Genomic DNA, 8,685 nt, shown 5'->3' with positions numbered 1-8,685 from the left:
ATGGCCATTTTGGGGAGGGATTGGGGGCAGGAGGAGAAGGGGATGACAGAGGATGAGATGGCTGCATGGCATCACTGACTTGATGGACGTGAGTCTGAGTGAACTCCAGGAGTTGGTGATGGACAGGGAGGCCTGGTGTGCTGCGATTCATGGGGTCGCAAAGAGTTGGACATGACTGAGCGACTGATCTGATCTGATCTGATCTGATATAAGGAACCTGAGCATCTACAGAAGATGGTCTTGGAATCAATCCCCTCCCCCACCTTGGGTACCGAGAGACAAATGCTCTATGAATTTCTGTAGGGAAATGACACCATTGGTTTCATACCAACTGTTCTGAAGCCACAAGTTTCAGAAACTTTTTGATGAAGTCAATGAGTCCTTGGATGGTTCGGGTTCGCTCTACAGCCCACTTCTTTGTTTTCATTATAGGAGTGTCTCCCACAGCCTTTAGCAGGATGTTGCTTTTTTTCTTGGTGTCAGCGACAGGTTCCTCTGTTCCCAGAGAGACTGTAGCTGAAGAAGTGGGCTCTGGGGTGGCTGTTTCTGGGGATACCTCCTTAGGGCCTTCAGCTTCAGGAGCAGTCGAGGGAGGGAACTGTAGCGCAGACTCCTCAGCCATCTTGCTTGGAGGGCAAAGAGTATTTTCTTATTAAAAAAAAAAAAAGGAATTTCATAAGTAAAAGTTTGTGAATCAACCATCCTTAAAATGATTTTGATCATTTACATAATAACGGCTGATATCTTTTGGTGCTTAATATTCAGGTTCTGTGCTCAATGCTTCATAAAGATTGTTTCACTTAATCCTACAGCAATTCTACGAGGTAGGTACTCATTATTATTCTCATCGTATAGTTGAGAATAACGAGGCTTAGTGAAATTAAGTGGAGGCATTTGTTGAGCATCACACAATAAAAGTGGTCAAGTTGGGACTTCAATTCAGAGTCTGACTCCAAAGCCTACATCTTAACCATGGGGCTGTCACCCCTTATCAGGACACTGCGTCCTGGGGGAAACAAGGCACAAGCCATAAGTTTCAGCTTTGTCAGGGAAGAATGGAGATTTCTGTGTTTTACCGCAACTGATGCTGCTCCTGCGAAACTTGTCCATGGACCTCTCCTTCACCAGACCACACTCTGTCCTTCTCTTCATTAATTCTTCAATTTAAAAAGGAAAAAAAAATGCAATTCAACATTTTGAGGAAACTGAAGGCATGAGAGAAGAGACCTTTCCTTAACTTTTTTTCTCTTTTTAAAAAACCACGTATTTTTACGTGTGTTGCAGCATGTGGGCTCCAGACCCCTGACCAGGAATCGAATCCAGGACCCCTGCATTGGAAGCACCAAGTCTTAGCCACTGGACCACCAGGGAAGTCCCTCCTCAGCTTTCTCTCAGGAAAAAAATGAATACTTTTCCCTCATGAAATTACACCCATCTCCACAGCACCTCACCGGGATTTGACCCAGAAAAAAATGGAAAAAAATCACATTTTGACAGAATTACCAAGAAGCAAAACAGTCCTGGGGGAGGGAAGCCTCAGTGTGCTTTTCCTAAAAGAGCAGCCTCAGCATGGTTCATTTGAGTTCCATCCCCTCACTTGTGGTAATGATGCTGACTTATCAGCACTCTTCTCAGTCAGAGACAAGACTTGTGATTTGAGTGAGTTAAGGTGTACCTTTGAACTATGGCAAGTCTTAATATATATAATTTTTTAAAAGACCGACATACCAGAAAGCGAAAGGAAGGTGGAAAATGTGATGGTGGTCCTTCATGCATAAAGATGACGGTGATTGCCAAGTGCGGGTCCTTGAGTCTCTGCCTCGCAAATCGTCTGCTGAGTGCCACTGCCCAGCATCGCAGACTGGCACTGCTTTTGTCTTCCTCTCAACATACGGAACAGATTTTTGCTTACACGTAAACACTACCATCCCATCCCAGATAGTATCCCAGCAGGAAAATGGAACATGAAATTGCTTTCCTGAACTCGTTTTCTTTTAGCAAGTTATTTTTCAGAGTTTTCCCAGCATGTCTCAAAAAGCACTTTAATACCTCAACTCCTGAGGGGCAACAGTATATTATAAATGATGTATTGGGAAAAACACTCATTTAGGATCTAGATGGGAGTTAATAATTTAACTGCCTTTTAGAGAGCTGCATTTCAAACAGTGTAGATGATGTTTCTGTGGGAAAAACAAAACGTTAGAATAATCTACTTAATATAATCAACCCTTGGACCACCCAGAGTAATGACATTTGGCATAATTTCCTTTATAGATTAGTATGGAGCACTGTATTGCATAGATGTAAGTATATATATATATATATATGTATATGTAAGTGTTTGAATATACATATATAGATAGATGTATCTATGTATGAGGGCTTCCCTGGTAGCTCAGCTGATAAAGAATCTGCCTGCAATGCAGGTGACCCGGGTTTGATCCTTGGATTGTGAAGATCCCCTGGAGGAGGACATAGCAACCCACTCCTGTATTCTTGCCTGGAGAGTCCCACGAACAGAGGAGCCTGGTGGGCTACAGTCCGTGGGATTACTATGAGTCAGACGTGACCGAGCAACTAAGCACAGCACAGTACATCTACGTATGAGTGTTCTTCCAGGTAAAAGCAGGGCGAAGGGCTTCCCTGGCAGTTCAGTGGCTAAGACTCTGTGTTCTCAACGCAAGGGACCCGGGTTCGATCCCTGGTCAGGGAACTAGATCCTCCTAAGAGTTTGCATGCTGCAACCAAAAAAATAAAAGCAGGGTGAAAAGAGAAGAAAAAAACAAGGGCAAGAACAAAGATGACTCCAAGGTGAGGCTTAAATAATGTACACAGTGATGATGGGCAGTTACTGTTGGGTCTCAAACTGAGCATCCCAGATATTCACTCAAAAAAGGAAATGAACTTTGTCTGTTCACAGCATCAAAAGGATAAAATCAAGTACCCAAGGGATTTTTTAAGATGTTTTTTGGCACCAAGATCAGACAGGGCTCTTTCCCTAGAGGTCTGGTAAAATGGACCCTATGTGATACAGTGAACATCAGACTTACATTCTTTACAATAGAGTTAGTGACATTCACTGAACTGTTTCTTGTAAAGACCCTCCATCACAGCTAATAGCATCTTGCTAAAGGGTAATTCTTTAAGAATAATTCTTTATGGGCCCAGTATAGACTGTATAATCAGTTCTCTACTGATCAACAAAGGGCAACCAGAAATTGAAACCAAAAAAAACCTTTTATTATTAAAATAGACTGGCTAGTTATCGCCTATGTGCAAGCAGTTAGATTTGCCAGTAAATGCTTTACAGAGTTAAGTTTTATTTAGCTTGAAGTCTCCTATGTCTTTCCCACCAGCATATAAATACCAGAAGGAGGCTGTAGTTGACGGCAGTGCACAGTAGCAGCTTGGGAAAGTGTCCTTGTCCTCATCAACATCGTCACCATCATCATCACAAGCTCTTCCATTTCTTGGGCCTTTATCACTTTCTAAGTTCTTTATATATATGGGCTTCCCTTGTGGCTCAGTTGGTGAAGAATCTGCCTGCAGTGTGGTAGACCTGGGTTGGAAAGATCTCCTGGAGGAGGGCATGGCAACCCACTCCCATATTCTTGCCTGGAGAACCCACATGGACAGAGGACCCTGGTGGGCTATAGTCTATGGTGTCACAAAGAGTCGGACATGACTAAGCAACTAAGCACAACACACACATACACACTTACACATATACATACATATATTTATATATACACTCTGGGGTTTCCCAGGTTGGCACATGGGAAAGAATCCGCTGCCAATGTAGGAGATGCAGGAGATATTTGATCTCTAGGTCGGAAAGATCCTCTGGAGTAGGAAATAGCAACCCACTCCAGTAGGAAATGGCAACCCACTATCCTGGGAAATCCCATGGACAGAGGAGTCTGGCAGGCTACAGTCCAGAGGATCACAAAAAGTCAGACACGACTGAGCGACTGAGCAACTGTGCACACAAACATATATATGTACTTGACTTGTATTATCTCTGTAATCCTCCCAGCAATATTTCAAGACATTTTATTTTATCAAAAAGACATTGAAGTTAGGGAGTTTGGGATGGACAGGAACACGCTGCTATATTTAAAATGGATAACCAACACAGATCTACTGTATAGCACAGGGAACTCTGCTCAAAGTTATGTGGCAGACTGGGTGGGAGGGGGTTTTAGGAGAGAATGGGTATGTATATATATATGGCTGAGTTTCTTCACTGTTTGCCGGAAATTATCACAACATAGTTAGTTGGCTATACCCCAACACAAAACTTAAAAGTTTTTTAAAAAGAGACTTTGGAGATTATAACCATTAAATGAACTGCCTGAAGCACCAGCAGCTCATAAGTGGTACAGCCAAAATCTGACTCCAGTCCTGACTTTCCATCTCCCCATACAACCTCTGTATTTCTACGATTAATTAGGTCACCCCCCTCCCCACAATCAAGACCACCGATTTCTTGTAAACCTTTTCGATGTTGTGTGCCTTCTTTCCAATGGCATGTAGGACTAAAAATTATTTGAAAACAGAAATCACTCTGTGGACCTTTTGAATAGGTTTAATACTCCAGAAGAGAGAGAAAGAAAGAGAAGCACTTCCAAATCCTTTTACTTTGTTGGTAGCCATAGTGCAACCTGCGTTGTTATTGGACAGTCTTGATTTCTACGAACACATTCTCATTAAAAACCACTTATCTGCATTTCATTAACAAAGTTACCCTTCCTTTCATGCATTTGTAGTAGGGAGTTGTTTTCTGGTTTTGCTTTCCTGCTTGCATCTGTTTTGTTTCATCAGTACACACCAAGACTGTGCCAGCACCGCTATAAGAAGCCCTCCATTTATGTTACAGATGCACTCAAACCGTGAGATCTTAAGAAGAAGTATCCTTGTTGGCCTTAGATCAATAGTTCAATCTCCCAGAATATCTAACAGAGGCTGCATCTGTAAAATTAAGAATATTACTTTAAAGAATGAATGAGTGGTTTTTGTGGTCAATGGTTAAACTTGAGAGATGGCATATGAGGGAAAACCCCCTGAGATACGGGGGTTTTCACTCAGTATTATACAGTAAAGACTTATGCATAGGCACAGGCACCTTATTCACTTTTACAACTGTAAACGGTTCCATTTGTACCAGTTAAATCATAACTTTAAAAGTCCATCCGTTTATTGGTGGACATTTAAATTTTGTCCAGATTTTTAAGCAATCTGTGTGTTTGGCTGTTATAAACTGTTGCAGTGAATATTCTTGTTCATGTCTGCTTGTGAACAGTTGCAAGAATTTTGAGTGTATACCAAGATATGCAATTCATTCATAGAATATTCCTCATCTTTACCTTCATTGAATGTTGCCAATTTTTCTTTCCAGTTTACACTCCAACCAGCAGCTGAGACTTCTCTTGAGCAAACATCCTCACCAGCTCCTAACGTTATCAAATTTTTATTTGTTTATTTAGCCTCCTTGGTAGGTGTGAAATATTATTTTAGTGTTGTTTTGAAGATCTTCTGGTGTTTGAAAAGTAGCTGATTTGGTAGCTCTGTGAAAACATAGCCTTGTTCTAGATGTAGTGAATGATGTGTGAGAAGAATTCATTCATTTTATTTGATAACTGTGGTTAAGGTGAGTGCTGCCAATGCTTTGAGCAGTTGTATTTAAAATAAAAATGTCACGTGTTCATATTTTGACAAATTGTTAAAAGTTCTTCTCCGTTTCCTATAATACTTGCCTTTTTACCTTTTTCTGTTCAGATTGGGTTAAGAATTTGCAGCTACCAATAAATAAGTCAAGGCGGGTACTCATCTACATAGGGCAAGTCGTTTCTTTGAAATTTGAAGCCTAACTTTAGACTGTGGCCTAAACTTCCTTAAGATGCTTTAAGAGATTCCAGGGACTTCCCTGCTGCTTCAGTGGCTGAGACTCGGCACTCCCAGTGCAGAGGGCCTGGGTTCAGTCCCTGGTCTGGGAACTAGATCCCGCATGCCGCAACAAAGATCAAAGATCCTTCTTGCTGCAACTAGACCTGGTGCAGCCAAATAAATAAAATAAATATTAAAAAATAAGGTTTTTTAAGAAAGACATTCCAGATGCTTGGGGTGGAGGAGTTGGCCTCTGCCACCTCAACTCAGGCTGGAAGCTGAGTAGGGCGGTGACTGCAAAGTCACCTGAGAGGATGGACCATGCTCTGGAAAGCAGCCACAGCCCCTGAGTCTGATTAATTGCTGCCTCTAATCCATGTTTATTTTCCTTTACTTATCTCTGAGCCTTTGGTTGTCCTATGTCATCATTTTACCCTTGCTGCAGTGCTGCCATAGCAAATTAAGCGTCCTAAGTCCACTTGAGTCCTTTTGTGAAAGATCAGATTGGCCCCAAAGACAAAGGTGGCAGCAAGAATGATTTGTGATAAAACTCCAAGCTGAATGCGAATCTTGAGAGGGCAGAGATCAGACCAGTCAGGTCTAGTCTCCCATTCTCAAGTAGAGATTTTCCCTCCATTTCAAGTTAAAAGACGCTTGCTGCTTGAAAGGAAAGCTTTGGGAAACCTAGACAGTGTCTTTGGAGAAGGGCATGGCAACCCTCTCCAGTATTTTTGCCTGGAGAATCCCATGGACAAGAGGAGCCTGGAGGGCTACAGCCCATAGGGTCTCACAGAGTCGGACATGATTGAAGCAACTTAGCATGCACACATGCAGACAGTGTATTAAATATTAAAAAGCAGAATTATCACTTTGACAACAAAAGTCAGTATAGTCAAAGCTATGGTTTTTCCAGTAGTCATGTACAGATGAGAGTTGGACTGTAAAGAAGGCTGATCACTGAAGAATTGAAGATTTCAAACTGTGGTGCTGGAGAAGACTCTTGAGAGTCCCTTGGACTGCAAAGATATCAAACTAGTCAGTCCTAAAAGGAAATCAACACTGAATATTCATTGGAAAGACTGATGCTGAAGCTAAAGCTCCAATACTTTTGCCACTCTATGCAAAGAGCTGACTCATTAGAAAAGACCCTGCTGAAAAGATTGAAGGCAAAAGGAGAAGGGGTTGACAGAGGATGACATGGTTAGATAGCATCACCAACTCAACGGACATTAATTTGAGCAAACTCCGGGAGATAGTGGAGGACAGAGGGGCCTGGCATGATGCAGCCCATGGGGTTGCAAAGAGTCGGACACGACTTAATGACTGAACAGCAACACATTTTTATTAAAGGAGACTGGGTGTTTTTCCCACTTAAAATTTCCCACATATGCTGCTGGGACAGGTGACTCCTGGCTGACCCAGTTGTGCAATAAGGCTCCTTGTGCTTAACTTCCAGGGACTTGGCATGATGTCACAGAGAAAGCATGATCTTTGAGGCTGGCCAGCTCTTTTTTTTCACATCCGTAATGGGAGAGGTTGGTGAACTTGTGCAAATTACTTCAATTCCCTGAGCCTCCAACTCTTTAGCTCTAAAATGAGGGTGAAAAAGATTGCCTGAGAGGGTTGCTGCAAGGATTAAATATAATTTATGTGAAAGCACCTAGTGTCATACCTGGGACACAATTAAAACGAAAGAAACATTAGTTTCCTTGCTCCCCTGCCCTACCCCACCCCACCCCTCCATCTCTGGGACCAGCTTTCCCATAGACCCAGCACCCCCAGAAACCCCAGAATCCTTGGAGGCAGGAACCTCTATAACCTTCGTAAAAGTTGACCTCTCCCAGACCTTGCTTCTGCTATGGTGTCATTGACTTATAATGATTAACTCAATGTCATACCTGCTGAACCCAAAGAAGCCACTCTATTGACTATGTCAGGTATCAGAACAGGTTTATGGGGGACACGCAGTCTGAGGGGACAGTTGGAATCTTCCAGTAATCAACACTAACATCCGGGTCGTGCCACTTACCTTCCAGAAAAGCCTTGGTGTTCAGTTTTGAAGTGAATGGATTTTTCTGTCAAAGTCCCTGGGGAACAGTCATTGCCCTTACTGCCCTTACAGTAACTGCATCTCCTCACTGCTGAAAGAGGTTTAGGATCAATAGATGGGATTATGATTATCCGTGATGCTCTTTGGTATTAAATTAAAATGCTTTCAGTAGTTGGTGCCCTGCTTAGGTGACTGCCTATGGAACCTTTTGTGTCTGTCATCACCTTTCAAGGTTGCCCCTGCTATGACATTCTCAAGGAAGAAGGCAGCCTCCAATAAGGAATTCGGGTGGGGTCTCAGCCCTGTGCTTACCCGTGGGACACTCAGCTGGCTGGAAACATCCTTCCCTCTGGCACACCAGCTCCTTACTGACAGTCTCAGTGGAGAAACTGAAGATCAAACAAGTTTAATCTCTGACCCTCATGCCAGCCACCGAGCAGGGTTCTGTCTTCGGGGCAAGGGGGATCTGAAATAATTCATGTTGCTCTCATCACAGCACTCTGCCTCCGCAGGAGACTGTCAGCTGCTTGGGGCTATCAGTGTGACATACCTTTCTAGTTTTACACGGAGACTAAAATACCATTTAAATCTTATTCCAACATTTCTCAAATCAGGTGGGTATTACGAAGCGTGAAGTCATCATCTAAAAAACTCAATTTTAAAGGGTTAGTTCTTTGGGAAAAAATAAGAAAGAACATTTCCTCCTGTTTACTCTGAGATATGCTTTTTTTTTTTTTCCCAATAGGCTG

At 42.5% G+C, this 8,685-nt stretch overlaps 1 pseudogene; it reads right to left on the bottom strand.

Annotated features, from left to right (window-relative positions):
- Positions 1 to 322: 322 nt before the first annotated feature.
- Positions 323 to 622, bottom strand: LOC147357610 (ubiquitin-like protein ATG12 pseudogene; annotated as a pseudogene).
- Positions 623 to 8,685: the final 8,063 nt, after the last annotated feature.

This window comes from Bos grunniens, chromosome 15 (assembly GCF_055505025.1).
Source record: "Bos grunniens cultivar Pamir isolate PY7600 chromosome 15, Bosgru_T2T1.0, whole genome shotgun sequence".
NCBI classification, from domain to species: domain Eukaryota; kingdom Metazoa; phylum Chordata; class Mammalia; order Artiodactyla; family Bovidae; genus Bos; species Bos grunniens.
The sequence above is the reverse complement of the archived record's forward strand: the minus strand, read 5'-3'. Positions and strand labels throughout refer to the sequence as shown.